The 26,824-nt window shown below is 42.6% G+C and overlaps 1 protein-coding gene across 3 annotated transcripts in view; it reads right to left on the bottom strand.

The window, feature by feature from the left end:
- IFT88 (intraflagellar transport 88) overlaps positions 1–20,680 on the bottom strand; it is a 537,246-nt gene extending 516,566 nt beyond the window's left edge. For all 3 annotated transcript variants that reach the window (XM_085621562.1, XM_085621564.1, XM_085621563.1), the window contains exon 1: positions 20,551–20,680. The gene's annotated coding sequence lies outside the window, so the exon portion shown is untranslated. The remainder of the gene's footprint in view (positions 1–20,550) is intronic.
- Between the last annotated feature and the right edge of the window lie 6,144 nt (positions 20,681–26,824).

Below are 26,824 nucleotides of genomic sequence, written 5' to 3'. Positions count from 1 at the left end.
TTCTTTACTCCTCTTATTTCACAAGCCCTCTCAAAAGCTGTGAACCATTTGGTGATGTCATCACCTTCCTCAAATTTAGGGACAATCCCTTTGCGGATTTTAGGATCAGAAGTTTCCTCCCTGTCCTTGTTTTTATTATTGCTGCCACCATTGATGGGTGCTAAACCCATCTCTCTCATTTCTTTCTCTAGAGCCACGGAGCCTGGACGCTAGATCCAATCTTTTGGCCAGCTTTGCTAAAAAGCTGTCCTCCTCACTGGTGGGTCCCCCAGTGAACTCTCTGGTACCTGGTTCACCTGTGTGATCTCTAGGTTCCCAGATGCTGATTCTTGGATTCAAGGGTATGGGGGCCCTTTCCTCCCTAGGGATTAGTGGAGGGGGGTTATATTTCTCTCCTCCTCCCTGTCCTCATCTGACTGGCCATCACCATGTTCAGATGGGTGGTCCTTAGCATACTCAGCCAATAGCTCCTGGAGCCCTAGTTTGGTTGGATGTTGGCCCATTGGTAAATGTTTAAGTTTGCATAGGGACCTCAATGCCTTGAAAGACAAGTGTAAGTAAGGTGTGAGGTTGAGCTCCTCCACCAGGTCCTGCATGGTATTATTTTCACTAATAGCCGGGTTTATTTGAGTCATTCTAACCTGACAGTTCTAATCCTCTACCCTGACTATAGTGAATTTTACTTTTCTAAAATTCTAATGGGACTTAAGCAAGGCCCTGACAAGACTTTTAGTGTTTTGGAAAAGACCAATCAGAATTCTAAAGGCAATTTTAAGAGTTCTGTTGTGTGATCAGATGGTAACCAAGTAGTCCAACAAATGCAAGTTTGTATCCCACCGCTGATCCACCAATGTAGGAAAGAGGCTCTGTATATACTGTTCCCAAATAGGTACAGTGTGTATTGAGTCCACAGCCCCCAGAGGTTTGGCAGAGGCTAAAGTTAGATATAACCTTACTCTCTAAAGTGGTAGCTTGGTCGAGCAGTAAGGCAGTATCAGAGGACAGTTTAAAGCATTTGTTGTACACACTCAGTCAGCAAATGGTCTCACACACTCAAGAACTGAACTCTAGGGCAATGGTTTGTATATAAAAATATATGGTTGTTTTATTTTAGAACCAACAATAGGTATCAAAATATACTTTCTCAGAATGAGATGCTTTAGTTAAATACTTTGCAAGAGGCAATTGATTTGGAATGCAATAGTTACAGTTTGTTGCAATAGGCAACACAATTTCAAACACAATAATACATTGAGCTCAGTGGGAATTTTAAGTTATATGCAATTGATTACTTTCAGGATTACTTTTCTAACTCCAGGACTGGATCCTAGATTCAGTCCTAAATACGTTTTAGTTACTGGTGTGATTTTTAAGCAATATTTTGCTATTTTAAAAGTTGACACTTCGAAACTTTTTCCAATCAAATTACCAAGGTTATCCTAAGGGATGAAATCACTTAGCAGGTAAGTAGGGTTATGGTTACTTTTTCTAAGTCAGTGTTGGATCCTGGATCCAGCACGAGTGTACCACCTGTAAGCAGTTAAGAAACTGCGTTTAAGTTAGACAGGCGATTTTTAACTAATATAAGTTTGCAAAATCGACACAGAAGAAATTTCACAGAAAAACAGTCAATGGTTTCCTATGGGAGAAAATTGAGTTACTTTTAAATATGGTCGTAAGTACTTTTCAGGGTCAGTGCTGGGCACCAAGATCCAGCACTGGGATCTCTCCTAATGGCAGGTGAGTATTTCCGTTTTCGTTACTCGGTTGATTTTAGGTGAATATTTTAAAGTTTAGAAACTCCACACAGAGGAAATTTCAAGAGAAACCAGTCAATGTTAACCTATGGAAGAAAGGTGAGTTATCGGCTTTTGGATAAGTACTCGACTGGCAGAGTCAAGGTTCTGGGCATAGACTCAGGGGTCTCCCAGGGTCAGGTAAGTACAGTTGTTACACCCTCAGCGGCACAGGGGCAGCCGGGTGCAGGGTGAGTTAGGCCCAATGTTATCCTATGGGAGGCAGAGGGGCCCTTGGTTGGTGGCTTCTGACTAGCAGGCCACGCGGCTGTGGGAGCTGGGCTCCTGGTCACTTGCTCAGGGCAAATGGGGAAAGTAGGTAGGAGTAGAAGTTGCACTGCCAGGGCCACTCGGGCGGCTGGGTGCAGGGTGCTTTTGTGCCTTCGGGCGCTCAATGGATTGCAATGGAAAAGCTCAAGGATAAACAAAGGCGGCAAGCTCGGGGACGACGATTCTTCAGGTGTGACCACCACTTCGAGAGGTAAGTTGGATAGTTGGAGGATAGGTAGGTACCCAGGAGTCAGGCACAAGGGGCCGCAGGACGCCGGGTGGAGGGGCACCTTTTGGTGTCGGGAAATCTTACCCTCTGTTGATCGCGGTTGGGGGGTCCCTGGTTCTGAGGCTGCAGGCGTCGTCAGTAGCGTTGAGGTGGGTCCTTGGGTGCCGGATTCGGGGTCACAGTCACCAGGGGGACATCCTCTGGGTCTTTGTCCAATCCAGCACAGGCTAGGCTTGGCGGGTGCAGAGTATGCAGGGTTCGCGGTTCCGGGCTGATGCCAGGGGTTAGATACTTGCTTTGAGCAGAGCCACTGCTTGGGAGAGTCCCAGATGCTCAGAGTCATAAGGTAGCCAGGTCCTCCGGGGTTTGTGAGGTTGCTGGTCACAGGAGGTGCCTAGATTTAGCAGGAGCAGGTTCGAGGGTCGACAGGCCGGTAGGGCTGGGGCCAAAGCAGTTTGTGTCTTCCTCTTTTTAGCAGCTGCACGGCAGGTCTTCTTTCTTCTTGATCTTCTTTGCTGTTTTGGAATCTGGAATCTAAGGAAGGAAGGTTCAGGGTGCCCCTAAATACTAAATTTAGGGTCATTACAGGTAGTTAAAGGGCAGGGATCACTGGGTCCCTGTCCTGGGGAGGGTACACCCCCTATCCTGCCACTCTCCTGTGGGAGGGGGGCAGTGGCCTAGTCCTGTGTAGGGGGGGGTCCCCATCTTCAAGATGGCGAGGGCCCAGAGATGTGCTTCACCTCGCCTCCCCCACTTGAGGGGTGGGGTTGGCAGAGGCTGGCACATCCCCTGTCCTTACTTGGCTTTTCCAGCCAGTCTTCCCGCTAGAGTGGGGGTTTAGAACCAGTAGGAGCCAGTTGCTGAGTACAGCAAGTGGCCTGGAGAAGCTCACAAAGGCGGCATGCCTTTGAAGCTTCCCCTGGTCATCCTGAGGGAGGAGACCTAGCACCTCGCCCAGGACGTGCATTGTTGCAGGCCCAGGAGAGCAGATGGCTCTCGACCCAGGGCTCCAGCAACATGACAGCTGTGTGGCAGCCTAGGCAGCCTCTCAGACAAGACGTGGATTGTAGGTTAGGTTCAGGGAGCATCTCTAAGATGCCCTCTGTCGTGCATTGTATATTAAATCCCACACAGTGCGGGTTTAATGTGTTGAGAAGTTTGATACCAAACTTCTCAGTCTTCAATGTTGCCATCATGGTGCTGTGGTGTTCGTATTTGACAAGCTCCCAGCACCATATACTCTTAAATGGCAGCACTGCACTTACAGTGCCCAGGAATGGACCTGGGTACTGTAGGGGCACAGGGCTCATGCTCCTGTGCCCACACCACTGGCATAGGGCACCCAGCTAGAGGGGTGGCTGATGTATGCCAGGGCAGTGTAGGTTGTGGGAATGGCACACATGGATGTGTGTCATGTCGACTCTCTGTTTTGTCCTGTACCCAGACATTCAGCCTGCAAGGGCAGTGTGTTTGTGTTAGGGTACAGGGCATCTAAGGGTGGCACAATATGTGCTGCAGCCGTTAGAGGCCTTCCCTAGTCACAAGGCCCTGGGTACCTAGGGTACCATTTACCAGGGGCTGACATGGGGCCAGGGTTTGCCAATTTGGGTTTTAGGTTAGGAACATAGGCCCTGGTCACCTGATTGGCAGGAGTCCAGGGCACACTCAGTCAAAGTATATTCAGCAATTCAGCAAAAAGTGGGGGCATACCATGCAAGAAAGATGGCACTTTCTCACAGCCTGAGACCCCTTCTCTCCGCAACTCATCTCCAAACCTTTCTTACACAGAAGGATGATTTGGAGAGGAACAGACCTTTGAGCTTGGCTGAATATAGAACCATGTATTGCAGGTTCATTGTGGGCAGTTAGTTTCACCACCTCATAGGATTTATTTTACTGTTGCACTTGCAAAGTATATTTGGAAAGTACTAACATGCATCATTTCTTAAAACATACAGGTTCCAGGCTTCACACAAATGGTAAGACTTCACAGCTGTGCTTATAGCCGAGTATCTTTGGAATAAATAGTGCATATGGCGTATCGGAGAAGACACACAAGTGAGAGTCAGATGTGTCATTTCCACAAAAAATAGGAAAGTTTCTTTGCTGGAAAGAAGCATCATAGCAATTGCATAAAAGGTTCTGGGATGTCTTCCTGCTGCTCCTTCCAGAAGCAAGAGGTTATTGTGTTGTTCTCTTCCTTCCACCTCATCCACTAGATTTTTCAATGCCTTAGACATAGCCTCGCATGGGGCTACACATGCTTGTAAGTGCTTGATAGAGACTTCTAGTTCAGAGATAATGGCCTTCTGCTCAGTGATCTTGTACAGGATGTTTCGTAGGTCATGGCGTGTCAAGGAGACATTAAGTTTGACCATGCCAATTTTTTTTTCTTTCATGTGCCATTCAGGATGACTTGATTGCTTAGATGATGATCGCTGTAGGGCAGATGGGGTCAATGGATTTCAAAGGGGAGGCTAATGGGTAAGAGGAGAATCTGAGCAGAGTAGTGTATTGCATTACTGTTTGCATTACTTTTGGCTGCTCCTGATTGAACTGAAGGAAGCCCAGAGCATACCACACTGGTCAGTGACCCAGCACAGTTCGGCAATCTCAAGCAAGGAAATGTAAGGCATCCAGGCCCCTGAACCCCATTGAGGAGATTAACCAGTTGGACCTCAATTCTCCTATACATACAGCAACTGAAATAGACTGGTAACCATAGAAGAAAGAAGAGATGGCAAATATCATGTGCTCAAGCAGCTCTAAAGCAATGGCGAAGTGTTCTGTAAAACATATATATATATACCAAAAACTACAAATGGCTTTCTATTGACTAACTACCTTCCAAAGCAAACCCCTTCCAAATTTGATGAGTACCAATAAATAGACTCTGATGGTTATAAAAGCTGTTTGGTACACGATGTTAGCAGGACCTGGAAGCATCTGCTTTAGACATGAAATCATCTGCCCAACATGGTCTAAATCATTGCATGCAAAGTGGTGATAAACTATGATTGCTATGGCACAAAAAAGGAAGGGGTAAGAATATTGCCCAGTCTCTCTCTGGAGCTCTTAGTTTATGCATAAATACTAAAATGTCTGTATAAAGAACAGAAACAATGGGGGAAATAGTGAGGTACTCCTGGCATGCATTCAGCAACAGATCAGCCTCCATGAGCAGTTATAATGATAATCTTTAAAAAGGAATTTGGTCATATATATAGGATTATCCTGATGCTGTGACATAAACTCTCAGAATACCAGCACATTTACAACAATCAAAAAAGTTGTTTATCATCATCTATTAGCTATAAGAGGAATTAACTAGAAGAGAGGAAGATCATATTTCAGAATTCATACATTTGAGTGTTTGGTTCGCTATCAGAAAAAAATGTTTTCCCTATACAAGAACCCCTTCCCTAAAACTCATCAAATATAAGGGTGTTATTGCCTACTTTGTAGTTACCTTGAAAAGAGTAATTTTACAAGCATTTTCAGCATTGAAAACTATATGCAAATTGTTGATGAACAGCGACAAACTGAAGTACATGGGTGTTTACCAACTTGTAACTGAATATGCAACTGCAGAATGTTCAGCACAATGGCAAATATATGTATTCATAAATGCACTTTGCTCATAAAAAACTTCCAATCCTAGTTAATCCTGTGAAAGGGGAATATCGGTGTGCAAATTTCTAAATGTGTACACCCAAATTCAAATAATGAGCAGACAATCATTAGTGAATTAGTGAATTGGTTCTGATGAAGAGAGGTGGTTTAGTCTAATTGTTGCTTACATGAATAGCGGCATCACTAGCCCTATGGGAAGAATGTGCTTATCCAATATCATGTATATGTTGAATAAGGACTTAATTTAATTTTGTTAAGAAAAAAAGGGAGGACTCTCTTAATGTGTTTGGGGCCCGAATCCACTCCAGGATTCTTATTGTAAAACAAAAGAAAATCATTAATCCATAATGCATAACCTGTAGCGCATTGAATTTGTCGCATTGAAAATAATTCTCAATGTATTATAGGTTCCTGTTGACTGGCAGCCATCAGCCAAAAGGTAGGAAGCCTGGTCTGTCTCCTGTGTGATATAAGACATGAAATTGTTTAATGTCCCTAGGCATGACTCCTAAAGCCACTTACAGCTGTAAACCTATTTTTATTGCTGAAAATGTCTCTATTTACGTCTGTCAGGAATCCACAAAAAGATACCAGGCATGCGTAAATGGGTTTAGTACTCCATCACTGTATGCCAGGACTGCATACAATTATGCAGTATTAAACCCAAAACAAGGGGTGTGGGGGAGTGGAAGAATCAAGGCTCAGTTTGTCTTGAGAGTTTTTGAAACAGCCACAAACTTATGAGTTTGTTGGCATTCACAGGCTCCTCTACAACCTCTTTTCACCCTGGAATCTGTTGAGGAATTACTCTAGCAAAGTTTGGAGTAGCTCCCTTTCCTGGGTGAGAAGGGTAAGAGTGTAGAAAAGGGAGTTTGCCAGCAGGGGGAAATGATTTGCTTGTAGAGGAAAAAAATGTGGATCTGTAGAGGCTGCTTCATTTCCCCAATGTGGAGTTACACCCAGCAAATACTAAACACTGGCAATAACATTCCCAGTACGCCTTGAAAGCAGAAGCAACTTTCTAGCCCTGCTACTGGGAATATTTGTGAATTCCTAAACGTTGTACTTGTACACTAGTAAGTAAACTTTATTTGTATTGATTAATTAAAATCTTACAATAGAGAAAAACAATAATTAAAATTCAAAGACAAAACAGAAATTAAAATTCATAGACAAAGCAGTGGTGGGGAAACATCATAGGTTTATGCTGTCTGGTGGGTTTGGGCTTCAAAAGAGTTGGAGGCTGTGTTAAAATATGCAAGTGCTTAAGAGCTGTCTGGAGGCTATCAAACACGTGACTGGACTAGGCGTCTCCCAAAACCCTTGTTTGAAGTGCAAGTGTGGGGGTAAAAAGTTTTCATGAGCTGTTTCTTAAAGTTACAAAAGGCACACAGCCATCCTTTGTTCATGCACGCAGCTTTGTCGAAGGGTGCCAGGGTAGCCCATGATTTTGATATTGGTGTCTGTTCCCTGGCTAGCAACCTGGTCCAGGTATCACGATTTTTGCAGGAGGTCCAAGGGGACCAGAGGAGTTTTTAAAGTACAAATGTGCAAATTAGCTGCTTTAAAGTGTGAGAAAGCTGTCTAGATGTTGTCAAAAACATGACTTGTCTGGGGGCCTCCTAAGGACCTGATTTAAAGTGCAAATGTCCACGGTAAAAGTTTTAACAAGCTGTCCGATGGAATCATAAAGATGCACAGCCAGTTGGGTACATGCACCCGTCTCTTTCAGGAGGTTCCGAAGGACCGGTATAGCACAGGTTTTTATATGAATATCTGTCCCCCGACAGCAGCCTGGTCCAATTTGTCGTGATTTTAAGAGAGTCCAAGAACTGACAGATTGACTCTAGCTTTTGATGTTAATATTAACGATTAATGATCGTTTTCACGGTACCTCGATAGTCTCAATTACTTCTTTGGTTAATTCTAGTTCAAATTTGTTTCAAAACTTCATAAAGCGACAGTTCAGTGTAGGGTCGACGGGCTCTAGACAGGATATGACAGCCTGCCTGCATTGCGGATCCCTTTATGTTTAGTGAAGGCTTAAGGAGGCGCCTCCTCTCCACAGTCATCTCAGGGCATGTGCAGGGGAGGTGCAGGAGATTTTCTTTGTTTGAACTGAATAAACTGCAACCTCTCTCGCCAGATTACAGCCATGCAAGTTTTTTACTAGTGTGGGTGGGCATCGCAGACGACACTACAGCAGCTTTAGTTCCAGGTGAAGCGGGTGTGTGCAGGCTAAGTACAACGCTCACTTTAGCTCCAGGTAATGGTTGATGACCACCCAGGGGTGTCCTCTTTTTGCTAGCTCCTCTTTGTCCTTTAGGGAAAAGACTTTGGCCATTGCCGATTTAACTGTTTTTTTAATAGCGTTGTGTGAAAGTAGCAGAGCCCAAAGGCTTCCAAGGTACAGGTTTGCTAAGGATTTATCCAAATACTCTGAGGATGCTGCTGTGATTGCAGCTACCCATTCTGTCAATTGCTAACTACAGAATGTTGCTTAAAGTATTGGCTCCGTGGGTTTTAATTTAAAACAGCACTTGCCTATTGCACCCTACTACCCAATTGATTGCCTCTTGCAGCCAAACTGCAGACAAATTTGACTTGGAGAAGAGTTCCATGTTAAGTTTCACAAGTAATGGTAAACATTTGATTGGATTTTGTCCAGTAGGGCCGAGGCACAGCTGAAAGAAGGGATCTTAACTGAGAGTCACAAGGCCAATTTGAAAAATAAGGTTTTAAGCTTTTGTTGAAACAGGAAGGAGAAGGGTATGAGGTAAACTGATTTCTGGAAGTGGGAGCTCCCGACTGGTGGATTTGGAGAAAAGAAGGCTTTGACAGACAGCTTAGCTTTATGAAACCTAATAATTTCAAAATGATACACTGACGACTTCTAGCACATCAAGAGCGACCTGAAAACTTTTGTTTGTTGCCATATGTTAAGGGTGGCCCAGGAGAAGCACCCTGAAGGAACATGCATCAGATTTTGATACAGATGCATGGGTGTAGGGGACAATAGTGCAACTGAAAAACAACAGGGTTGATGTTAATGAAGTAGCAGTCCCAGAAACTGGGCTGATCATGGAGTGAAGGATATCTTTAAGGAGAAAGACAGAAGAAGCTGGGAGGCCTAGCAGTGGTTTCTTTAAACCATCTAGCTGAAAGGTAACAAGTGAACAAAACACATTGCCAAAGCCTCCGGTGGGAAAGAAGGTTTTGAAACTGTATCTGCATGTACAAGTTTGACATCAGGTTTCTAAAAGGAGATTTAAAGGTGAGGCAGCAATAAAATATAGCCTAGGGATTTGCCCATAGTGACATAGGTAATACAATTAGAATGATTAGAAGAGAGAAATAGGAATCAATTCAGAGGAACTGAAAGTAAGATAAACTATGTCTTTTAAAAGTTAAGTTTGAGAAACTTGTGAGAAATGTATTTTCGTTTCTGTCCTTGTGGAGGCATAATGTGTTTATGTTTGAAATATGAGTACCATTACTAGTAAGCCTTGGAATGATCTGTGCAAAGACCAATATGAATCAAATGTCAACCTGTAATGGTTATTTAAATTTGAAGATTCTACCCTTTATATGACAGTAAACCTTACCAAACGATGGGTGACATGCTTCAGCATAGGGTCCTCCTCTCACATTGATTTAGGTATATATAAATGTGGGAAACAATTCTATAAATTGAGGTATGACTCGAAGAGGCATTCAAAGATGTTTTGATGTGCTTTCTGGTATGACCGGGTGTGATTAGTATAGGAAGCTCTGTGATGTCTAAAGATGCTTCCTATTATGAACATGAGCGATGTAACTGAAGGTGTACTAAAATAGCCTATTGTTATGTTATGTTATGGGTATTTATAAAGCGCATGGCTGCCCCAGCAACAGGGCGTCCCAGCACTAGCCGACAGATGGGCAGAGGGGGTAGGGCTAGATGGAGGAGAAAAGCCAAGTTTTAATCAATTTCCTGAAAGCCCAGTGGTCGTGGGTGCTGCGAGCAGCCAGTGGGATAGAGTTCCATAGTTCAGGGGCCTGGGCTTTGAAGGAGCGACCCCCAGCTCTACACCGACGGACATGTGAGACACACAGCAAATGGTGTTCAGCAGAGCGCAGTGCTCGCAAAGGAACATAGGGTGTGCAGAGTATTGGTGAAATGTATAATCCTTTATTCTATGTACCCAAAGAACAGGAATACAAAAACAAGCACTGGCAAAGACACCGCCAATAGGTCCTGCCTACGGAATCTATTGGCTTTGTCAATGTTTTTAGCCACGTTGCACAGCAGTAGCTGAAAGTTAAAAATAAAAAAGTGATGGTTTAATCATAGCGCTTTTTTTAGTTGCTGGTTGGAGGGAATGCAGAAGGCATCTTGGAAGGAGGAACTTCGTGCAGTGCAGAGGGTGTAGACGCTTCCTTCCTTTCCCTACGGCATTAAAAAAGCGATCTGAGAAGGCCAGCACTGGCCACGTCATAGAGCTTTGCTTATTAAACTTTTAGCCATACTGCATAGCAGCCATGCTGATGTACATCATAGAAAGAAACATTAACGAAGCCACTAGGAGTGTTGTCAAGACCTACTGACTTTATCTTTGCTGGTGCTTGCTTTTTCTGAAGGGACGAGAGCGTAGAAGGGGTAAGCAACAACAGGGGATGGGGTGGCCAGGGGTGTGGAATTTAATAAAATATCTACTTGTCCATGGGGCAGGTTGCTTTATAAATCTACTTGTCCTGTAACAAAATCCACTTGTCCCTTTTGTGCCATGTAATGCGTTGACAAATTATGGCAGCAATCTCATTACATGAGAGCTCCGAAATAGTCTCTCTGACTATGCCAGGGCTCCTTCCATAGTAGGGTTGAATACTAGCAATTCCCTTATGCTGTCAAATTTCCGCAGATCTACATACTGGCGCTGAAGAGAAGCATCAGTTCCAGGGCCGGAATGCCCTTTTGAGTCTGTGCACACCTACTAACTTGCATGTTTTAAGGGTTTTTACCAACTCTTCTCTAATCTTTTCCCATACTGAGAAAGGTTGGAAATTTACTCCTGACAATGGCAGACCTAAACGTTCTTGCAGGGTTGGGGAAAAAAGTGGTTGGAGGGAAAGTGAACTTGCAAACACTCAGATTTTCGCATGAGCAAATCTACACCTGCATAATTGCTCATGCTAAAATGCTGTTCACAAATATTTTCTAGGAGTACTATTTCTTGGCTTACTTCTATAAAGTCTTGTGAATTCACGAAAGCTGTAGATCTGCACCTAATGCAAGGACATGAGTGCACTTTAGAGACTTTATTTAATAACTGGGCCACTAATTAGGTCTGGCATTAACCATGACATCATGTGTTTATTAAAATTCTGTCTCTCCGTGGCAGAGTAGGAGGGAGCAAGCAACAACTAAGGGATGGGGTAGGAGGCTCGGGCTTTAAGCCACAACACAATATAGTGGGGGAGGGGGCAAGCAATGGGATGGAGAAAGATAGGACGTGGCAAACAACATGACGAAGCATGTGGGAGGGGCAAGCAACAACACAGAGAGAGGACGAAGCATAGGGAAGCAAGAAACAATATGGAGAGGGACAGGAGGGTGGGAGGAGGCAAGCACCTCACAGACAGCAGCAGGATGGGAGAAGCAGCAACACAGAGTGGGACAGGAGGAAAGGCGAAGGCACGAAAAAACATGGAGCAGGACAGCAGGGTAAGAGGGGTCAAGCAACAACATGAGCCAGGACAGTAGGGAAAGAGGGGGCAAGCAACAACATGGGGCATTAAGGGACTTAAAATGGGACAAGCAAAAGCATGAGGCATTACAGTAGGGGAAGAGGGGGCAAGAAACAACAAAGAGAGGGACGAGAGGGGCAAGCGGCAATATGAAGAGGAACAAGAAGGTGGAAGGGGGCAAGCAAAAACACAGAAAGGAAAAGCAACAACACAGAGAGGGACAGGAGGGTGGGGGTGCAACCAACAACGCAGAGAGGTGTGAAAGGGGCAAGTAACAACACAGAGCAGGACTGAGTAGATGCGCATGGAGTAGACCTGTAAACACATGCACTCTTATGGAGGGCTTCAACTAAAAGAAAAAAGTAGCTCCCAAAGCATGGGCAGTGGAAGGTCACAAGTACTTGGGCCATGCTCTGAGGGGGCAGATAATCACACAAAGAGAAACGGAAGCAGGCACATGCTGACTTAAGAAAAGCAAGGAAATGAGACTGAGCATTAAGCCAAACAATTGTTAACAGTGGACGGCTGCTAAGTCTAATGTAAGCGAAAAAAATATCCTGCATGTGACAGTGCATGAGCTGTCGTAGGCGGGTCCTAATGAAGGGGATATGTTATTTCACACCCCAAAGAGGTCAACATGTTTTATCCTTCTTCAAATCTAAATTTCCTCTACGAATCATACCTCAAGAGCTTCCCTAAATTTATAAAAGAGTGTAGCTCACATTAATAAAGATCTATATCAACGTGAGGAGGAGCCCTATAATGAAGCATGTTACCAGTCAGGTGATGGAGGACCTCCATGTTATAAAGGGTAGAACCCTTCACATTTATCGTCCCATCACATAACAACATTTGATACATATTGGTTTCTGCACCGACCATTCCAGGGCTTTATCGTAAGAATATAAGTCACTTGAGAGGGTGTTTTCCGGGGTGGTGTTCCCTCTCCTACCTATTCTCCTCTTTGTGTTAAAGTTCAGCAGAGGCTGTTTTTTTAGAGTACACGATCTCACAAGGACATAATAGTTCGAGAACCATCTAACAATAACTATGAAGGAGTCCCACACCAAAATATTGTGTTATAAAAACTACACACTTTAAAACAATGACTTCCTGCTTACACATGATTAGTAATACGGGATAACACCGGGAATGTATAATTGAGAGATTCTAATATACGCGTCTAACAATTAACAATGATACATCTGAGCGTGATAAGAGTGCGTTACTATTCACCGGGAATGAATCATTGAGCGATCCTTCAGATAACATCTGTCCGATAATTGGACATCTCAGCGGTTGAAAAGAACCTACCAAGCAGCCATTAGTTTGAAATATGTATTGTAAAATACTGACTGCTGTGTCCACGGGTACATGCATGCAATAGTAAGAATAAAACTATCATACATGGGAAGCATCCGCTCTACATTATAAGCGAGTAGCCTGCTTGAAGTAATATCACACTTAGGTAGTAGCCATTACATCTAACCACCCCCGAGTAGGACTTGTTTTCTGGGCAGGGAAACTGTGAAATACTATACCTGTGTAATTCCCAATGTTTTTGTATGCATAACGCTTGATTCCATTCTGCATTACGTGAAACATTTTAATATCAACTCCTTTCCTCATACATTTCCAGTAACTTAATGTGTTTCAGAATGGGAATTCTCCTAACATGGCGCTGCAACTACTCTGGCAACGGCGGCCATTTTGAACTAACCAAGAGGTCTAGTACTACGAAGCAGAATGGCAGGGTTTTTTTCCCGCCGCATGGTTAGGAAAGGGCTTTATAAATGGAAATAGCTCATGCCCCAGTTAGTATGCGGTCTGCAGGGAGAGAAGTAGGTTACTGTACCAGAGGCGGCTTTGACGAAGTAAGAGGCGGGGGCTTATTTTTTCCTACAGATGGAGTACGCTACCCACCTGTTAAGCAGCAACAAGAGTACATGATTTATATAGACCTTTATTCCCCCTCCCTGACTACAAGCCCCTCTACCCCTGGCTTTGCCAATGATGCAATAATATAGCATCTACAGAAGTACGTCACATGGATTATCTTTTCTATGTTGTACGTTGTCACGTGGCGTCCTGTTTCACGAGTGCTATTTTACGAGTGGTGTCACCCAGTACAGTGTGTGGCATGTTCATGACACACTATTTGAGCACATAGTATAGACCATATGAGCACCCACAATATACAGGTGCGATATTTTGAAAGTTGCATGCACAATTATGCTAATGCAATCTGCCAGCACGGCTGACAGTACACTGTTTTTAATATATCTTTTTGCTTTCTAATTACATACACGGATTAATCACTAGAACCGTATGTATACATTAGGTGTGCATGGTTTGTGTCCTTATTACAGGATTCACTAGGAGTGGTACACACGGGGCTGGACCCCGTGGAGTCCTGATGAAGAGCTATTAGGGGAACAGCACAAAACATTTTAACATAAACACATTACTGAGACAACGAGACTCATTAAGTTCAGGTTTCTTCTCAGTAAACGACCCCTGATTTTTAACTATACCAACTAGGTATTTTTAAATGTTCTATCCCTTTCCACTGCACTACACATAGTTTACAATATAAAGTCCTCCTACGTAATTCACAAGTCGCAGCCCGCCTCAATCCGTAGAGGATTGAGAGGAGCCCCAATGATGAAGCATGCCATGTAGGGGCAGCCCTGGTGGGTGAGAGGTCTCTAGTAAAAAAGTATTTTTTCTAGACAAGGGACTAAAACGAATTCTTACTGTATCCTATCTAATTCCCTATGGGCAGATTTTCTTCAGCATAGACATACAGGAGGTCTAGCATTTATTTTCATTAAAGTTGATTATGTTTCTGTTAATATATTTAACAGGCAAACACAAGGCATGGCAAAGAGGGCAACATTTTCACCCTTGTTTGCCTCCTTGTATATGGGCTTCTATGAAGGTACACATATTTGGACCCTATGTCCTCCTGAATTTACTGAACACAACGTATTATGGGCTCGCTATGTAGACGATGTCTTACTATTCTGGTCCGGGGATGTTAAAACACTTAGCAATTTCATACAGTTTCCTAACAGTAACCGTTTTGACATTCATTTTACCTACCACCACTGTACTAAAAGTGTGAATTAACTGGACAATACTCTTTATATAGATGGGAAACAAATACGATCCAAACTGTTTAGAAAACAGACTGCATGTAATGCAATGCAATTCTTCACGGACAGATTTGCTCATTACCCAGGCAGCCAAACATAGATGGGGTAGCCAGCGTAACAAGAAACCTGCACTGATCACACCCTACAGTGTACTTAGTCCAGAATTGTTTAAAGCCATGTACAAACACCGGCACATTCTACTGATGGACAATACACTTAAGAAATTGATTACTACCAAGCCCAATATGATTCACAGTAGGGGTAGAACGGTCCGACAAACTCTTTGTCATAGTTACCTTACTCCCTCGACCCCAGACACATGGCTGCCCAGATTTCCCACTGGCTTCCATAAATGTGGCCATTGTAATATGTGTCGGTTTGCTAAAGACAAGATTCTTGAGTTCTAATACAACACAAACAAAACATACAAAATCATTAAGTTCATGAATCGTAATACTAAGATTGTGGTTTAGTCATCATATGTGAGTGTGGTCTCATCTATGTTGGTAGCACAAATAGACCCCTCAAGGAACGTATCCAGGAACATGTGCATGCTATCAAAAATAATAATCGAGACTATCCTTTTGCTACACACTACAATAGTCTGCATGGTCAAAATGAAAATCTCAAAATTGCCCTCCATGGTCTGGACACACTCAGGCCGATGACCAGAGGTGGCAACGAGACCCTGACTCTTAGACAGCTTGAAAGCCGTTGGATTATCCAACTTCAAGCAGTTAACATGGGCCTTAATGTGGATAGAGATCGCCATAATATTTTGATGAAATGACCGATTAACACTTTTTATATTGATATGTATGATGTTTAGCATAATGGTAATGTCCGTATGTTGGAACAATTTCAACAGTACTATGGGTTAGTGTGTCCCCAATGTGATGTTTTGAACAACATATGTACTGATTCCCTCATCCATATTGTCGCAACTCTCGGGATTGGCAATAATATTCATGTCCCATTTCTTGCTTCTGTAAAGAATATTAGCGCTTAACTATGTACCAGATGGCTTTACATATTTGTGATGTTCGCCTTCCTGTTTTTAATGCCTTTGTTGAGAATTCCATTTACAAATATTATATTGTAACTGAGTGTTACAATGGTATTTTGGCGTGCCAAATTCAACCCCTTTATGCCACTGAAAAAGTTTTGCCAACATCCTTGGTGATATACCTTCTCATACTTCATTATATACATGTTTACTTTCTATACTTTGCAATACATAATGTGATTCTTTAACACCACTACCCTCTTTTTTCCTCTTTCTTCCCCACTGCGCACTTCATGCCCAAACTACTCTTTCTGCATGTTACACTCTACTGCAGGAATCTACTCTCCGCTTTAGTTTTGAGATTTTACGACTACAAACATGGCGCTCAAGCTGGTTCTCTGACTCCAACATTTTCCCTTTCAAGTCCTATTTCACTTTTATTTTGACCCGTGCACGCATAATTCTGGTATTTTGTATACGCGGCTTATCCCGCTTTTCGTCTTCGAGATACTATGCCAGATGCTGAACTCAATGCAAGTAGGAGTACGCCTTCCCGCCTTCCCACCTTTTAATACATTTTTAGGTTGGCCTTTCATATCGCTGTTTGAAAACCTTTTTCTTTTCTGTTTACTTTTTAGGCTTATCATGGCCTCTCTGACTATTACTAATTTGGATGTGTCTTAGCATCGAACTTTGGGGGCCACTCGCCAATTACGTTTTCTTAGGTGTTCGCTTTATGACTTTCCTGGATTTGGGACTAGCAATTCTCATGTACGACTCATCGTCTGTGCAGGTACTTCATGCTATGCATGGTTTACATAATGAGAGTACCCTTACGCCCGGGAGGTATTTCACATCAACACAACTAGAATAAAATTTTTATTTTAAAGATTATATTTTCAAATACATATATTTTTGACTAGGATGTTTGTTTTACGGGTTCTTTCACTTTATTAGGTTGCGTACTGTATTCACATCATGCAAATGTCTCTGAGTAGTACTTAGACTTGCCCAATGAACCCAGTGCAACACTTTATGGTTTTACTAGCCAGCAGTAGACTATTTTTGTTCTTTTTATGAGTGTTTCCAATTTTGTAACGCATACGTTCCATTTTCTATGTATTATTATAGAACACACTCTTCTTACATTAAGACTGCTTGCACAAGCACAAAAGTAGCTGGATCCAGCACACTCAACAAACAACAGCTTTTTTTCAACACGGTCAGGTCTTTTCCTTCTTGGAGAAGACAGTCTAGGAAACTCTTTCTTGATTTGTTACACTTACTCAGCGGTCTTGTTCATAACACGGGTTGTGGTGCTCTCTCTTACTCACTAAGCACTATTGGCATGAGATGTTATGCAGCACATCTTTCTTTTTGCTAATTATGAGAAAAGAATTGGAGTCTCTCTTTGATCCTTGCATGCAAGGGCTATAGTTCGAGACGTGTATTTTATTTATGTATATTGTTATTGTATATGATTTATATCACAGGTTCTCTTCCTATAGTTTCACATTACTGGTCCTCCTGCTATATGTCTTGCTTTTTTTTTTAACACACACTCCCTCTGACCTTTTTTTGTAACCTATCAATAAACCAGGTTGCCTTGGTCTCACTCTGGACTGTGTTGTCCACCTACCATTGTTCACATATAACATATATTGTTGTCCTGTATGTGCTTATCGATATGTATATATTATTTGCAGCCTTGAAAAAGTCCAAAGCACGAAACACATGTCGGTTGCCTCTTTTTGTGCTATGTGTATCAAGATGTGTGATGTACATTAAAAATAAAAACTACACATAAAGAAGAAGAAAATACTATGGATTACACTTGTTTTTTCTACTTTATAGTTTCTACTTGCCATGATTTAGAATCACTGTATGCACTACTAATGCGTGCTTCGGTACTTATTACTGTATAGGCCTCCAGGAACTACGACATGTAATAGTCAACATTCACTTTGAAAATACTGGTACAGTACATTTATCAGAGACGTTGTATGCTGCCAGTCATTTTTTTGAAGACGGTTGTGTAAATAGAATTTATGACTTTGAAACATGACAATGAGGAGCAAAGAAAATGATACTCTGACCCACATGAACATACAGATTAAATGAATCCATATATTTTAAAGTTAATTTGGCTAACCATACTTCAAACAACTAAAACATAATTGGAACTCTTCCTCGAACTAGGCATCTCAGTAAGGCCCATCCACATGGGGCTGGAAAAACTCAAATGGATGACACTAATTATATTTTGAATAATGCTGCATTGAGAGAGTACACAACAAGTTCTCTCAAACAATCAAGGAAGGATATCAACTTTGGGCACTTGAGAGACTTTATAACAAGCATTGGGAAAGCCAATAGGTCTTACCTTTTTAACCTACTGGCTTTGCCAATGTTTTTCCCTATGTGATGCAGCATCAGCAAAACAAAAAGAAAAGAAAAAAGGCGATGATGCAAATGTGTGCATGAGTGTCTCAAAGTAACAACTCTGTTGATAGCTGCTTCACTCCTTAAGCATGCACATACATAATGAAGCATGCATGTGTAACCATACACATGTGTGCCTGTCCTGTGGCATTACAGGATCACAGCTGTTTTTTTGTATTACTTTGTTTTTTAAACATAACGATCTAAGCTGGTGGACACCATTTAAAGTAGTGAAAAAAAATTATATTTTACCATAGGCAAAAGAGCTTTTTATGTCTGTCTTAACAGTGCAGCTCTCGCATGTCCTTGGGTGAATAAACAGAAAAAGAGGTTTAAAAAGCACTATTGAGAGAGAGGCTTTGCCTCCAGTCATGCATTTATTTGCTTGAGAACAGCATTTCATGGGAAAGAAGTTGTGTGCTTGCACTGAAAAATACTGTTTGTATTGCCATTTTTACCTTGTGAACTCTTATGCTCAATATAGCAGAATGAGTTGGTTATAGGGATAAGTAAGCCAATAATCAATGCTATCGAACTAATCTTTTTATTATGAAAAGTTATGACCAGGACATTAGGTAAGTTATATTTATTGTGAGAAGCATTTGTTAAAGCCAAAAGGCATTTTGGGGTGGATTGTTATCTCACTGTAGTAGAGCCTGTATAGATGTTTGGTGTACATGGGGTTTGACAGATTACTGTAGTAGGCAAGGGTTTTTGGTGTTGGCCACCACCTCTCACATGCTGTGGGTATAAATATGCACTTTGATAGTCCTTGTTGAACCCTCTTGGAAGGAGTTGTGTATTGTTTTGTTGACTATTTGTGTACACATTTGTAATTTCTTAATGGTATCGTTGACGGTTGCCATTGTAAGGAAGTTTAAGAGCAATGCAGTAGGCTTGAGTTAGTCACAGTGACAAACAGTCGGGCCTATCCATATGGGTCACACCCCCTCACCTTTTTCTGGAGAGGAGGAGTTTCTGTCAGGCTGAGCAAAAGTCAGCCTAACACTCTTCTTGTTCAGGTCAGGCAGCCTGAAGCTGAACATGCGCTAAATTTGCAGGACCCCTGCCTGCCTGAGCTGAACTTTGCCAGGCTGAGGATTACACAACCCTGTGGGCGTGACCACATCAGCCTGGCAAAAGTGCCTCGAAGCCCTTTCCCTTGTCACAAGGTTGTGGCATCGCTGTTAGCCGCATGTTGTGAAAGGGTGTTTGTGCGCATTTCTGAATGCATGGGTGTGAGCGAGTGTATATGTGTGGGTGTGGCCCGCCCACAGCCTACCCTCCTTGTCAAAATTACCAGCCACCACTTGTTGACCCATCAACGATAAATGCTACAGGCCTGATTTATTCATAGAGAAACAGTATGTAAGATGCCATAGGTTTGACACTTTATTCTAAAGTTACAACAAAGGCGGTAGTCACTTTCCTTCCAAATTAATTGAGCCATCACCATCATGCCTGCCGTATCGGTCGTCTCCTCATACCTTCGAAAGTTCCTCTCTCTCATCACTACCCTGCCTGCACTCTTTACACATTATTGCCCTGCCATGGTTTCCATCCCATCACTGGCGTGACAATCTTCACCCCAATTTACTGACCTGTCTGTCCCCTATTCCATCACTGCGACGTCTGCCTTTTCACACCACTGTCTTGCCAGCCGGCTCCCTCCTATCATCAGCTTAGCCTACCATCATCCCTCGCTTTCTCACTTTACTACGAATTAACACAGCCCTCCTGCTCAACACTATTCGGCCAGTTCACCCTTCATCCGTGCCCTATCCGCTGACCCTCCTATAATTTCCTCGCCTCCTTATACGAACATCACTGTCCTGTCTCCCCATTGACTAATCTATCTGCACCGCCACCTATCACTACGCTGCAAGCCCTCCCACCACTAAAGCGTCAGTCCCTGCCACAACATATATCAGTGAACCTTTTCTTCTCTGTCTTTTCAATGCCCACCCGTAGCTGTCCATTCAGCCTTTCCTCCAAACACTGTCCCCTAAACCTCCATTCCTTACGCACTGCTCTGCAACTCTCGATTTATTTATTTATTTAATGCGTTTTTATATAGCGCGGACTTTACCCGAAGGTGTCAGAGCGCTTCACAATAGGAGCAGAAATGATACATAAGGAGAAAAATTACAAGTGACATGTTACAAAATCAAACGTTACGGTCCATGAGGCAATAGTGACATTAGTGCAAGTATCAGGAGCAAACAACATACAAGAGGTAGCAAACGATACGTTTACACAGCCCCAAGTAAGCCCGCCTGCTTCTCTTACCTCGTCCCGCTGTCCCGGAGTACACAACCAGAGGTGGATCTGTTATAATACTTGGCTCCAAGGGAACAGTCAGTCGCCCAGCGATGACGACGGAGCACCATGCCGCTGACTATAGACGCTTGTCTTGTTGCTAGGAGACGAGACGTTCGAGGCAATCGAAAGAGAAAAGGGACAATCTTCTGTGTTCATTGTTTGTTGTCAATGCGCAACTTATTAAACAAGCAATGGCAAAGCCAAAATGTCTCGCCTTTCAACAGCATTATCCGACCTATTAGCTTTGCTGTTTACCGATGCATAACAGCATTGACAAAACAAGCAATTGAAATGTGATGACACATATGCGCACATACATCAGCATGCAATCAATTCCAAGAAAGCAGAAGCCTATCTTGGAGTAATGAATTGGAAAAAAACATATGCACACAACAAATGAAAGAATAACAAGCATTGGCATAGCCAATAGGTCTCGTCTCTTAGACCTTATAAGTGTTTAGCCATGCAACAGTTGATGTTGTTGCACTAAGGATATTGTCTTGCATAACTAAAAACTTATGAGGTCCCAAAAGCAAGACCTATTGGCTATGCCAATGCTCTCTGTCCCCCAACACACACTTTTTTTTTACTTTAATAAGTGTGGCGCCGTCTTCACGGACACCGCGCTATGCAATGCAATAGGTGTTACTTTTGGTATTGTAAATAACAATGCCTTTTAATTTTTTTTAAAGGCATTGCCATTTACAATGTCAATAGCTCAAAATAATTTCATTTGCATTTTGTTGCCACATAATTTAGATAACCCTGCCACATAATTTAGTTCTCCCCAGTCGCATAATTCCAATGGGCCTGGGTATACAGGAATAAATTCAAGGTGGATGATGCAGTAATACATACCACTTTGGTTGACACCCCCTATTACAGAGACGCCTACACCTCTTGGAAACACTCACAATCTAGGATAGAAGTGTGGCAAGAATGTGCCACACCAAGATGTGAAGAAATGAACATGGTTTGCTACACAAAAACGGCATAAAGTATAGAGAGACAGTCACAAAAATCAGCATGTAGTAGAACTCAACGTCTATAAGCATGTACAAAACTTAACTGAACCCATAAACATTTCCACATATCAACAAACATAGAATTGCTGCTTTCATTTTTCACAGACATCAATAAGCATTTAAGATACTGTAGCAAAATAATAACAACAAGGTCAAACACTGCATTACACAATGCTGTCTCCAATTTTCCCCAGGCGAAACAGTCCTCTAGATACACAGGCCATAAAACAACTCGTATTACACAGCACAAATTACTCATCAAGAAAGGCCTAGAGGGATAATAACACCTTCTCATGGGTTTCCTCCCCTATGTCCCACAATTTGGTAAAACTGAAACCCACAGGTGTCTATCAATTTGATTTGTCCTTGTATTAATATCAACGAGATTTCAAACAGTAATTTGAGCAATAAATTGGTACTTAACAAATGCATAAAGATAACTTTATAACTAAATAATAATAATGCCTTCTTAGGATAAAAGTTAAATCCTGGATTTGAGTATGAGTGTTTTTACTTTTAAAATTAATATTAAGTCTGAGTGTTTTTACTTTTAAAATTAATTCACAGTGCAACAGTTCTTTGCTAGGCCAGTGGAAAAAAAGTCCACTTCTAACTGTCTGCAATGGCGGAATCAGGGCAGATGATGGGTGTGAGCACCAGCGGGGTAGTTTGACTTTTTTGCCACATAATGCACAGTGATGCGGGTACTGGAAAGAAGTGCCTCCCTTCATGCTGTCTTTGCCGAGAGCTGCGGGTCCCTCTGGGGCAGAGTGCACTCATCCGCATTTGCATAGGGGCCGTCCCCTTTACAGGAGAAACAGAAACACCGAGGGCACAGATTGGATGTTTATCACCTCTGGCATCTAGGTCATAAAAAAGAACCTTACGTCACCCCAAGTTGTCAACATGCACACTTTGCATGTAAAGTTGTGAGAGGTGATCTCCCTTTAAGAGGCTGGGGGCAGGAGTAACTCATGTCAAACGCACATGGCTGAAATAGGTCAGCATTTTTAAATCAATATTAGTAAAAAAGAAAATGCACAGTATAAAGAATAAAGTGAGGTAGTGCATGAAATGGGATTCGCATGCTTCGGGCAGGATCTTGGCTTGCTGGCACAACATTCTATATTCACTTTTACGTTTTCCTTTCTGACGCAAGGCAATAACGTAAACGCAACATCACTTTACATACATCACCGGCAAACTTTGCAGTGGGTGAGAATGTAACAACAAAGACTAATGGAGGGGAAACAAAAGCGAAAGGAAAATTTAAAAAAATGTGCAAATGAGCAAAAGACCAGAGACGCACTCTCTGCTATTTTTCTTTTTCATTTCCTCCATGAAATGCTGTCCGGCGGGGCTTGGACTAGTTGTCCTTTGCTACAGACCCAAGCACTTTGCTCGAAGTTCTTAAGACGTCACTTTGCATAAAACAAGAGGTCGGGCTTTTTTTTCGCCCCTAAGAAAAGATGAAGGAAAAGATCCATGAAAATAGAGGACAGTTTTCCCCTTCTCTGCTTTTAACGGCAGGTGGTGTGAAGCAAAAACAAGCCTGGGAGTGGTGCGCGTGCTAAAAATAATTGAAAAATAAGCCCGCCAGTGGTGCTCGCGCGCACACTCAAAAGAATTAAAGTTATGCAGCAGGCACAGTGTGGGGCTGCTGCTTGCTCCCGAGCTCCCTAGGCCAGGGGAGGGAGAAGGCGGGACATGCAGTCGCCTTTAGCCAATTGCATGCTGTCTTTCTTGGAAAGACGCACGCAAAGGCCAATAGCGGGTGATGAAAAAAAAGCACACGCACGAGCGTGTGGTCGGAGTTTAAAGTCCCAACTAGAAGTCTCGCAGAGCAGCGCATGCACGCTGGCTCAGGCGAGACCTAAAAAGGAGTGGCTTTAAGAAACAGGAGCCCTGATGCCTACAAAAAAGAAAAGTAAAATATAATTTTTAAAATGGAACGAGACTGAGTGAGAAGGTATGCAATCAACAGAGTAACAGTTGTGCATCAAGGGAAAGGAGTAAGAATAAAAAAAATTAAAAATTAAAACTGTTGAGCGCGATTGGGTGATACAATGGATAAGCTAGGGCATGGGTACTCACAAACTTTACAGTGTGGTTTGTGGCCCAGTGCCGCACCGGTGGGTGCGGGGTCAGTGGTGGGGGGGGGCTAGAGAGAGAAAAAATCACTACTGTTTCAAAACATTACTAGACAATGCTGTATTTCCAAAGCAGATGTAACTATAAGGAGCACATTTTTCTAATAATTTTTTTATTATCAGACAATAGCAATATTAAGAGGGATTGCATGGCAATTTGTAGTAACCGGATATTCTGCACATGCCTATTGCAGCACAGGCTTCAGAGTCCAAAAAATAGGTACGTTAAAGACAAACACTACAAACCTATTTTAAATTTCATGTCACCAATTAGTTTTCTGTAATCTGGTACCATGTCTGAAACGGCAAGCCTTAAGAGCTGATCCAGATGTATGTCTGTAAGCTTATTTCTGAGTTTGCTCTTCAACAGTCACTTGTGGAAAATGAACTTTCGCAAACATATGTTGACCCAAGCATACAAATTACTTTCTGGGCCACTGTAAAAAGAAAAGAAAACTTGTCAAAAGGCACAATTTTCCAGAATTCTTCTGGTGCTTGCCCCAACAAAGATGCCTCAAGGGCTGAATGGTGCTGCATGTCAATCAGCTCTATTTCTGCTTGAGCCCTTTCCATGCCAATAAGGGCAACAAGTCAAGATTTCGTGCACTCACCATCCAGGGGTTTTCAACCAGCCTGAACAGAGGGGTGATGGCTCTGAATTGAGAAAATGGTGTTTGATCTCACCAGAAATTTCTTAAAGACATGTACCAAGGTCTAGCTTTGACAGCATTTCATGTACATCTGGAAACCCCTGCATCACTGCCAACAGTTTTGGTAAGTGGGCGAAGTCACTATCATCCAGTTGTTCTTTGAATAGCACAAGTTTACTTTCGAAAGCATAAATACCATTCATCATGTAGCACACAAGCTGTTGTTTACCTTGCAGAGTCAAATTGAGAGCATTAAAATGTGTGAAAAGATCTGAAAGAAAATGGAGCATAATAAGCCATTTCACAACCGTTAGTTCTGGGAATGATTGACCTCTACTTTTCACAAAGAGTTCAGTTTCAGGAAGCAATGCGATGAACCACTCCAGAACCTTTCCTTCGCTTAGTCAACGCACGTCAGTATGCATCAAGAGGTCTGTATATTCCGCTTCAGATTCCTGCAGCATTGCTTTAAAAAGTCTATGGTTCAGAGCTTTGGCACGGATAAAATTAACAATTTTCACTGCAACTTTTAGGACATTATTCAGTTCTCCATGCTTTAATTTTGCACACAATACTTCTTGGTGAATAATGCAGTAGTAGTCTATCACAGTCTGTCCTATGAGCTTCTTTTTAAGCATGGCAGGAGCCCCATCTGTTGTGATGCTCACAAGAGTGTTCAGTTGTATGTGAATTGTTTTAAAGTAGTTGCACATGCTGTCCAGTATATCTTCTCCTCTTGTGTGCCCTTTCAGTGGTAGAAGGCACAGGAGCTCTTCTTTGGGATGAAACGATTGGTCCAAATACCTCACTCAAACTAATAACCGGGCCACATCGCCTATGTCTGTGAACTCATCCATGGCAATGCTGACGAACGGTGACTCTCTGACTGCTTTGATCACCTGCTCATGGACGTTTTGACCCATTGCCTCTATTCTGCATGCACATGTGGAATCTGATAGCTGTAATGCACCGATTTCTATTTAAAATGCTGCCTTTATTAGTGTAGTTGTCAAATAAAATTTCAGCTGCTGAAAGGAAACATTTCTTCACCAGCTCTGCATCTGTGAATGGTTTCTTATGTTTTGCAAGCAAGTAGCATATTTTGAAAGATGCTTCTGTAACAGCCTCAGATTTCCTCATCTGCCAAAGGAAGATCTTCTGCTGGGAAAAAAGAGCTTGCTTTAACGATGCCACTTTTGCAGAACGCAATTTTGAGTTCAGTGGGAAGTTTGCAGTGTATCCAGAGTATCGCTTTTTGTGGTGCTGTTCCAGGTTATACCTCTTAAGAACATTTACATCCTCTTTGCAAAGCAAACAGGTGGCTTTATCTTTTGGGCATTCAACAAACAACTACTCTTCTTCCCATGCTGACTGGAAGGTCCTGTGTTCGCTCTGTATCAATCTGGGTCGTTTGCAAGGCTTGGAAACTGGACTGTAGGCCATTGTGGAGCTCTCCAGCTAGTTTGTTACTATGCAATAAGTAACAAGGACCAGGAATCTGATTTTCCACCTGATGACCAATGGCCTGACTCTGTCGCATGACCGATGTACTGACACCGCCACGACCGATGGACCGACACTGCGTCACGACCGACACTGCGTCACGACCGATGGACCGACACTGCGTCACCACCGATGGAACAACACCGCGTCACGACCGATGGACTGACACCGCTTCTCGCAACAGATCAGTGAGCAACACCAAAGTAATGTTTTATTGAACCAAACAAAGTAATGGGTAAAACTGGAAATGAAAAACAGGAGGCTTTCCTAAAGCCAGTGGTTTATGAAGGAAATGTTGCACTCAATAGGGATTTGAAATAAATGTCACGCACACATATATATATCCAAGAGCACATTCACCCATAGGTATCTTGGCGCTGAATAACAGATGTTTATTGTTACCCAACTCATTTTATCAACTTCAGGTGGATGAAAGGCAGGACCCGCCAGGATTTGAACCTGTGACAATGAGGTAGAGCACAGGACCCTGCAGTGAACGCATTAGTCCACTGACCCACCAGACCCGGCATACACACAGTACAAGGGTACAGAGTTTGAGGTGGTTTCAGACTGGGAGACAACAGGAGAAAAAAAGGTAACCTGCCAAATCGGTGATCTCGAGTCAAATCAGACCAAAATAAATCCAATTAAACCAAATCAAATCTGGTCACTCTGTCCATATTGAAGATGCAGCAATTGCAGAAAACATTGGAATCAGAACAACTGTGACAGTTGTAACAGATCTAATAGTGGACCAGTCTGCACAAATGTAGGAAAAGTCAGCTATCGTAGTAGAAAAACATATGGAAGTAGCTAATCAGTACAGCACTATTTGATGTGGAGCAGCTGTCAAACTATAGGAATCTGAAAGGCTCAGATACAATGGTCCGGACTGTAGAGAGGGGATGGGTGG

Source organism: Triturus cristatus, chromosome 8 (genome assembly GCF_964204655.1).
Source record: "Triturus cristatus chromosome 8, aTriCri1.1, whole genome shotgun sequence".
NCBI lineage: Eukaryota > Metazoa > Chordata > Amphibia > Caudata > Salamandridae > Triturus > Triturus cristatus.
Note: the sequence above shows the minus strand (reverse complement) of the source record. Positions and strands in the feature narration are given on the sequence as shown.